The following is a 10,042-nucleotide window of genomic DNA, read 5'->3' as shown; positions in this document are numbered from 1 at the left end:
TTGGGATCGCTGATTTCGAATCCGGGGTCCAAATAACACAGTCAGGTCATAGTTTCCCAAAAAATGCAAAAAGAGACGTAAAAACGACGAAAATAGTGTTTTTTGTGTATATTTTGTATAAAAACAAAAGATTTTCATGTCCGGTCGACTTTACAACCATATCTATATGTCTTTTGGGTCACTGAATCTGAATCCGGGGTTCAAATAACCCTCTTAGGTCATAGTTTTCCAAAAAAAAGCAAAAATATACGTAAAAATGAGGAAAACAGCGTTTTTTGTATATTTTGAATAAAAATTAAAGATTTTTATGTTCTGGCAACTTTACAACCATATCTTCATGCCTTTTGGGTCGCTAAATCTGAATCCGGGGTCCAAATAACCCAATCAAGTCATAGTTTCCCAAAAAATGCAAAAAGAGACGTAAAAACGACGAAAACAGCGTTGTTTCTTGTATATTTTGTATAAAAACAAAAGATTTGTATATCCCGTCAACTTTACAACCATATTTATATGTCTTTTGGGTCGCTGAATCTGCATCCGGGGTCCGAAGGACTATGCCAGTTCAGATTTCACCGTAAAAAGCATAACTATAGTTGAAAATTGGCCATTTCGAATTTCTACGTTAATATTTGTATTTTAAACTCACGCAAACCTCAATCTTGAACATACAAAGCCCAAGTGAAAGAAGCCAGAATTCATAACCCTAAATCTGTCAAGCCCAAACTCAGAAATTCTTAAAACACATATCCTGAATTCATACAGCGTAATGAAGCGCAAATAGTCAAAAATGACAGCAATTCTATCTGTTGAAATGTAAAACTTCTGCCGCGATTTACATAGGTTGAATAAAGGTTCAATGATCGATAGACCGGTCAAGCACTTCACATTTAAGAGTCTGTAAACATCCTTCTTTTCCCTTAACTTCCAAAGACCTACGAACTCACAGCAATCCATCTCATAAATCCTTAATGTACTCATCAATACCCATGAATTCCAAACCACGATTTAGTACCACAATTTAGTAATCCTTAAGTAATCGACGCAATTCGACGAATACTACAGTTAGTAATACAATTTGTACAATAGAGGGAACCGACCGGTCAACAACTGGAACCAACCGGTCAACAAAATGTGACCTATGTGTTCATGGAATAAGATATGTGATTTTCACAGTAGCTTTTTGTGCTGAATCCGAATCTGCCCTCCATTTCTCTGCAACACGTCAAGTTTTCGAGATTATTTTGATCAATGTTTTTTTTTTAATTACAAATCAGGAGATAGAATGTTGTTAAAATTTTTTTCAATGAAAATTAATATATGACTTCGATGCATTTTTTAGTGCCAAATTCAACGGCAGGCTTGATTCTGTGATATTTTATACGGTTGCCGAGATCATCTAGAAAAACGGATGATTCTCTTCGTTTTTCAATGCCGAAGAAATACAAAAAAATAGGGTTCAGGCTATTACCGTTCGAAAGATACATGACAGAGAAGTTGTCTCTTTCTACGGAGTGGCCATTTTGACAGCTTACACGTACTCGAAGCGAATCATTATACTGTATCTAGTATTTCATTATATTTTCTTGTGTATGCTACCTATACTCTAGGACTATAACTCATTCCTATTGAACCCCAAGTCATAAGCGCTGATTGTGAGCTATCATTCGACACTCATTCTGCAACAATTTCAAAATCGAGCGTAGTTGCAAAAATCATCCTGAAAAATTCTATTGCGTTTGCAGTGTTTTGGCCCCACAAAAACAGAGCCGAAACATTTCTTCTGCAATCCGAGAAGGTTACGAGATTTTTTTCAGAATAAACCCGAAAATGGAGAAAAATATTGGATACCAAACAGTTGCTGCTCGACTTGTGCTATTTCATTGAGGTCACTATATCGAGGGAATTTCTATAATATCTTCACTTTTTCTTCTCCTACTTCTTGGAGAGAACCTTTGAACCATATCGATAATTGTTATCTCTGTTTGACAAATGTTGATCCAAAAATTCTCGAAAACCTGGCGTGCTGCATAGAAATGGAGGCCAGGTTCGGATTCAGCACAAAAAAACTACTCTGAAAAGGACATAGCTCATTCCATGAGCACATAGGTCACATTTTGTTGATCAGTCCTCAGATGAAAAATTTTAAAAGTGTTCTGTCGACGAGAAGAAGACGGAAAAGTGACGTGCTTTCGCTCTACTCGTGGTCGAGTACTTCAGGTTGCCGCGCATGGCTTTCGCCTGGGTCCCAAGACCCCACGATCGTCAAGTAATCCGCAAGTTAATCAGGAATCTGACGTATCTACGAGTTTGAACTTGAATTTGAAAATCGACCGTAAAGTCCTAAAAGGACATCAAGATGGAAATTCTTATCTTGACGTCTACGGGTGGTTTATATACTGATACTTTAATTTAATTTGTTTGAATGAAGTGATTTCCTGTCACACTCTCCCCCTTCGAACCGTGATGTCAAGGTTAGAATATAATAACTGTGATTCTAAAACAAAAGAATAAATAATAGTTATGCCTGAGACATGAAGAGAACTGCGCCTTAAGGGGGTATTCTGGTCTGGAAACCCAATTTTCGGCCGTTTTTTGAAATTGAATTTAAAAAAAGCAAAACGAATGCTTACCATCCATTTTTTTACCATGTTTTTATTGATATTTATAAAATACAGAAAAAAATTTCATAAAAAAATTGAAAATTAAAAAAGTTAGAGGAGGGAAATAGGTGTGAAAACCAAATTTCAAGTAAATCGGTTGGCTAGAACTTGAAACATCGTGGTGGCCGTGTCGAAAAAAGTAGTTTCGAGAAAAACGCGTAAGAAGTGACTGAAATTTCAGGCAGTCTAAGTCATTTGATAGTGCGCTATACTTACATTTCATCGAAAAGCCATTCCTGCTCCATACATTGGACAATTTCCTTTGGAGGATATGTTCTTAAAGGTCTAAACTTTGAAAATATGCAAAAAAATCGAGCTTTTCAAAATTCTAGACCAGAATACCCACTTAAATGGTGCTTAACATTATTGCTTAAGAAGGATAAACGAAATTTCGTTAGACTTAATATTAGTAAATACAAAAATTCGCCAACTGCGAAAAGAAAAAAAATTAAAGTAATTACTTAACGATATGATTATTGTAGAAACAAAATAAAAATGTAATCGTCATAAGAATAAAACTAGCTTATAGTCGAGCTCGTCGAATTTTCGCTTGAAACGAAGATCATAACAGCGCTTACTTTGCTGGCCTTTTCAAGTTCGTGAGCTCCTGTAATAACTTATCGACTCCTTATTCAATTGTGACTCCCTGGGCGTCGAGGTGGCTCAGTAGAAATCGGTCCGGTTCGTCGAAAAATTGGAAGGCGATTTGTAGCCAGTGTGTGAGACCTTTTTCGTATCCAGCAGGATCTTTTGCAATGACGGGGCTGATAAATCGGCGAGCTCTTTATGCTTCAGAATAGCCGTGGGGCTTTTGTCTTCGATGTCGGGTTTGGCGAAATTGATCTCCACGGACTTGGCGAGCTATATTTCGGCCTCTTTTTGGAAATCGGCACCGGGGTGGAGACGCCAGAACTGTGCGAGGTAGAATTCGACGTGTTGTCGAACTACGTAGATGCCTCGGTGTCCCGATATTGAGAACGACGGTGTTCGTTATGTGGAGAACGACGGTGGTCTGCCCGCATATCTTGAGCTGAAAATGTACGTTGCTTAGCGCGCAGCGTTCGACGTAGAATCTTCAAATCAGAAATGCTACACTTTATCAATACTTTATCAGTCTTATCTGTCAACTCCACCGTGGCCGCTTCACATATTCTATTAACAAAAGCCGGCCCTACTAATTTATGTGCCAACCTCGAGAAATATGCTTCAGCCTTGTTACTCAATTTTTTATTTAGCTAATAAACTTCGGTCCCTATTTTTATTTCCTCTGACTCGACTCTATCTGAATTGACTCTAGCTAAACGCATTCGTCAATCGAGTCCTAAAGAGTGGTTTTATAGAAATTTTCAGGAAACTTGGTCACGTGCTTAACGACCGCTTCTCGCCCGTGGTTCAAAAAGAATGGCGATATGCTACTACTAGAATGTGGGACGGTGTTACATACTAATTGGATTTCAAAAAAAATTTTCGTCTCATTCTTTATGTTTGTCAATAATAAACAAAGAGGTCATAGGCTTGATTGTCCGATCGACACGCTCGACTGGATTGCTTTGGGGGTGACTTAATGGGGTAGTTATATGTTTGATTCCTCTAACTATTAATAGGGCCTTAACATCATTATTTAGATACACTGTTCCATTATTGGTGACAATGGATTTTGGTGTACACCAGCGATCAAAAATTGTATCGAGAGTTTTTAATACGAACTTTCCTTTTCTATAACAGACTGGGGAAAGCTCGATGTACTTGGTATATAAATCCTAAACGTCAATTTGATTGGAGTTTCCCTTTTTAATTCGCGTCTGAAAGACGACGGTATCAACGGATAGTTGGGCCCAAGGTGATTGTAAGAGCCCAGTTGTCAATTTTCCTTTTAGAGGTCTTCGATTATATTTTACCTTGACGCATACTTTGCAATCTTCGACAAAGGATTTGACATCTTAAGTCATACCTGACCAATAATAATTTTGTCGAATTCTAGCTAGCGTTTTGTCATGACCAAGATGTCCGGCTTGTGGAAAATCGTGATTTTCGCAAAGAACAGTTTTGACATTTCCTCGTCTTTGATTTTCCATTCAGAAAATGTTTCAGGCTGATCTTTGGCGAGTTTAATATTAGTTTCATACCATACCTGGTTACAAATCTCGTTTAACTGAACTCGTTCTTGGATGTTTTCTTCAAATACCCTCTCCCATCCATTCGGATCTACCTCGAAACTAAACATGCGCGAGAGTGCGTCAGGAGCCCCATTTGTGGTTTCTCGTCGATGTTCCACTGTTACATCATGCTGATAAAGTTAAATTGCCCACCTAGCATGGCCACCTATAGGGTTTTTGAATCCATGAAGTCATTACAATGCTTGATGATCGGGAATGACCTTGAACAGCATACCTGATAAATAGATCCCGCTTCCGCGTGCTTTTGGACGAGAATCACACCCAAGCCAAAATCGCTACCATTGGTATGCAAAATGAAGTGCTGCCCAGGAATTGGGACGTATAAACGAATGGCCTCGATAAGGGCTTTCTTAACTTCTTCAAATGTTTTCTGTTCAACCTCGGTATATCTCCAAGGAACCAAGATTTTAAAGAATTATGCTCTTTTTCAAGATCGCCGGCTTCGACGCTGTCCTCCCCAGAATCTTCATCCAAAAATGGAAATGAGGCGATAGTTTTCTTAGTTATTATCGCATGCTTCGCATATAAAGCATGATCTACATCGTCGTCTGATTCTTCCGACAGACTAGGAATTTCGTCCAATCACTGAAATTCAAAAGGGTTATGATCCGCGAATCCCACCTTACTGACATCACATTCAACAACTCTCCAAATATTCAGGTTGGTCGATGTTGAAAATCTTTTGAATACCGGCGACACCTTCAGATAAAAAATGACTCCTAATATCCTCAATTTTGCCCTTGGTTTCAGTAATTTGAGGCGGAGGTACTGGGGGCTTTTGGCGTTTCCCTGTCGTTTTGAGCAATTGGTGTTACAATGTCTTATTTCACGACAAAGACAACAGGCGATTTGCGGTTCCGATGTACAATAACGCAATGAATGTCCCAACTTGACACAGTTAGAGCAGAACAGTTTGGACCAATCGAAGGGTTGTCTTGTCCCCTTCGATTTAATTTGTTCGTGAACAGGGGGTCTGAAGTCAATTTTATTTGTTGTTTTCGATTGACTTGACCTGCCTTGGCACTTGTTCAAATTTTGATCAAGTGTTGGTCACATCATTGATTTAGAATTCTGGCTATTCAATTCCCCTTTAGGATTCATATTTTGCTTTAGTTGAAAAACATTAATGTATGTGACTTGCTCGTTCTCGGAACTATCATCGCCCGAGTTCAATTCGCCCTGGACCGAACATTCGTCGAACTCGTAAACTGAGTTGAACTCCCCTTGAACATAATTCAGGTCCGTACGACTAGTCCTCGAGCGCGCTTTTTCGGACGGAATTGATCTCTGGTAGAGATAACTACGCTTGTTAGCATAGTGTAAAAATTCGGTATAGTTTCTGAGGGATAGATTTAAAATCCCGTAAAGTATATAAACCCTCAAATATCTTTGACAAACACGGAACGAATAGATCTCTATATATGCCGACGATACTCAAATAATCCTTGAGAATCAGTAAAAATTGTTCAGGATTCTTTTAAGTTTTTGGAAAAGAGATTTTCCAAGAGCTAACTATGCGACCTATCTTTATCGGCAAGTTGCCATCGAAGCCAGAGTAGCCCCTATCAGGTTCAAGAAGTATGTGGGACAGGGTCGTCACGATTTTGGATGTGACTTAATCTAATTTTATTCCGACTCGGTGATAATAGCCCCTTTAACAAAACGCTTTACTGATAGATTACATACTCAAATCAAGTGGTCAACGCTTCTATTTTGCGTTCCCGGACGATCTAATTCTGATATAAATCGAAAGTGCCTGATCCAGGCCCGGTAAGAGTCGTTGTACGCGAACACTATCCCCTTCCTCTGTCCGCACCCGTGGGAAATTAGGTATTAGGTGCGTTATTTCGTTCTACTAAGTGGGGACTGAACTTCTAAGTCCTTTCCACTCATGTTGCTGTCAAGCACCGTCCTACTATTCGGTTTAAGTGGGATTGTTTTGTCGAGTGAAGCCGACAATCTTTCTTCAAAAGCCTTTTAGGATTGAGCTTTGTTAAGCTTTCTCCTCAGAGGTGAAAAGAACATCGCCATTCAAAACAATCCCAAAGTTAAGCTAACATTAATTCAAATCAGAGAATTTGACAAATCTGGAATAAGTTATTAATTGTTCAATGGAAAATTAGTCACAAAGTTTGGATGTGACCTACTTAAGTCGATGCAGTTGTTTTGATCCGATTGATCAGAAAGATTTCTTAAATTAATGTGAAAGCATTATATTCACTTTTAAAACAGGTAAGACGGGTTCTAAAGCCACCTTGAATCGTACTGAGTCAATGTTTCAGAACAAAATCTGAACTCTATTCGATTACATTGAATAGATTTTCAATATCCAACAAATTTCAGAAAAATGTTATTTTCAGTTATTTCGCCAATAATTTATTCCCCTCAAATTGTTACGACAAGACATAACAACTTAACCTTCAAACTACACATTCTAAATTCATCTATTGCTGTCAACCGTCAGGGAAAGACATAAACAACTAACTATTAATCAATTTATCTTTGAACTAATTTGCGAAACAACCAGGGCAATACCTAAGTCATTCAACTTTTCAAAATTCAAACATTTCATTAAATAATTAAAGCAAGATTCAATTATTTAACTTTAATAATATTTTGTTCAGTTTAAAGTGTCATGGTAAGACATAACAGTTAACTCTTTAACCCTTTAAATTGCAATTTTTGTTTATTGCTGCAAACTGGCAGGGCAAGACCTAATCGACTGACAGCGATCAATATAAACTCTGAAAAAATCCCGAAATATCCCGGGCAAGACCTAACTCTACCCTACTCCAAAATTGGCACATTTATTTTGCATATTTAACATTTTCCTTCTTTTTTCAGTCATCTATATGACTCAAATTATTTGACAAATTTAACGTCTCATTCGACGAGCAAGATTTAATTTATATTTGAATCACATAATCATGTGACTCAAGCCGATTTGTTTAAATTGGTTTTAACACCATGTATTTATCGTAAATTTTCAAGTCTATTTTCGACTTGTAACTACTATTTTTGAACCGTGTATTTATGCGGTTCAAATTATTTTGCTCTCGTCGAATAACAAGAGCAAGGTCTTTGCTACTCGACTTTAGCTAACACTAAAAATGTGTAGGTTCCCGACCATTGTAAAATTGATAGATAAACCGATATAACCTTGAATGTTAAACCAGTTTTACATGATAACATAAGATTCCAATATCACAACCAGTTTAATCACTTAAAAAAATTTCAATTGCGTACATTATTTCTACTTCACCGAATAACACCTAATAATGTCGAAGTCTTTACTAAGAAATTTTACTCCTCACTTAGCACAGCTTGGGGATGACCCATAATGATTTTAAAAGATTTAAAGCAAAATTCTAGAAGCATTTATCAAAGCTGCACTTATATACCTCAACACAACAAGTTCGTCGAATCAGTCCAATATTACGGAATAATAATTTTCATCGAATCAATTCAACAATTCAGGATAACAATCTTCTTCGAGTCAATTTAGTGATCCCCAATTATCCGACGCAATTCGATCAACACTACAGTCAGTAACATAATTTGTACGATGCAGGGAACCGACCTCCGACGAAAATCTACAAAAGTGCTCTGTCGACGAGAACACGATGGAAAAGTGACGCGCTTTCGTCTATGTACACGTGATCAAGTACTTCAGGCGGTAGCGCGTGACTATCGCCTAGTTTCCAAGACCCCACGATCATAAAGTAACCTGGAAAAGTTATTCGAGATGTGACCAATCACTCTTCTGTGACCATTTACTAGCACGTGTTTTCTAAAGGGCGAGCTGTAAAAGTGGTTCGAGATGTGACCAATCACTCTTCTGTGACCAGTCACTAACACGTGTTTTTTTAAAGGGAAAGCTGGAAAAGTCGTTCGAGATGTGACCAATCACACTTCTGTGACCAGTAGCTAGCACGTGTTTCTTCAAGGGCGAGCTGGAAAAGTGGTTCAAAATGACCAAATAAAAAATATATGAGCTCTAAAGTACTCTAACCTTCCTGCGGTGAAGAGCGTGATTAGGCACTTAGCAAAAATCAAGGGATGTACCTCGGAAACTATCAATCGTAGAACAAAATTTCTATGAGTTCTACAATTTTTGTTTGAAATATTTTTTTTTAATTTTTCATATTGGCTGAAATAATAGCAAAAACCCATGATTTTGATAGTTTTGCCATTGTTTCACAGTGAAAATCAAATTTGCGGGAATTTTCAGTATTATGTTCGGCATGAGCGCATCAAAATACATAGGTGTACGCAGTTTAAAGGATTTTGGCGGTGGACCCTAATCGGGAGTTCGCCCGTGAAATATTAAGAAAGAGTACAATGTAGGCAAAGACCAAGAAGTATCAAGATTTCTAACTATTAAACGAGTGCATGCTTGATATTAAGATTATTCCTAGTAAGAAAATTTTTTGGACCCAAAAAAGGCCGAGTGCAAAAAATTTAATAATAATTACCGAAAGTTACTTTTAGGATGCAGTCTTAGTAGCAGAAGCTTTGCTTGATAAAATTACTTGAAAACTTGGTTTTTGATTGGTGCTTTGATCTGATTTTCTTTACAGAAATTCTAAGTCTTGCCAAGTTGGCTAAAAATTCCATGCGGTACACCATCACGTTCTTGGATAAATTTATGAAAGACGACCAAATCTTCTCTAGCTCTGAAATAATTACATAAACAAACAAATTGATTAAGCAATCAGAAAATACACTCAGAAAATCAAGTCAATACAACCTACGGAAGAGAAAGAGAGAAAAACTACCTACATCTAAGGTGTCACAGAACAAATAGGAAGAATTGCCACTAAACACAACATCCAAACTATATCTACACCACCTGCGAAAATAGAACAACATTTAAATAACCATAAAAACGAAAAGGCACCTGTCAGTGATCCGATATTATATAAAATCCTTAGCTCTTGTGGCAAAGTCTATATTGGAAAAACTAGGAGAGTGGTAACCCAACGTGTAAAGGAACATGGGAGTGAAGTGAAGCTAAAACATTTCACGCAATCAGGACTAGTTGAGCATCATAACGAAACTGGATATAGTTTTTTAATAAGAAAACAACTATTACCACGAAAACACATAATATTTCTCCACGGAAACATAGAGAAGCAATCTAAATCTTTGAACACTCTAATAATATCATAAAAGAACGAAGGTATATAATAACAATGCGATTCG

This window comes from Belonocnema kinseyi, chromosome 1, assembly GCF_010883055.1.
Source record: "Belonocnema kinseyi isolate 2016_QV_RU_SX_M_011 chromosome 1, B_treatae_v1, whole genome shotgun sequence".
NCBI lineage: Eukaryota > Metazoa > Arthropoda > Insecta > Hymenoptera > Cynipidae > Belonocnema > Belonocnema kinseyi.
The sequence above is the reverse complement of the archived record's forward strand: the minus strand, read 5'-3'. Positions refer to the sequence as shown.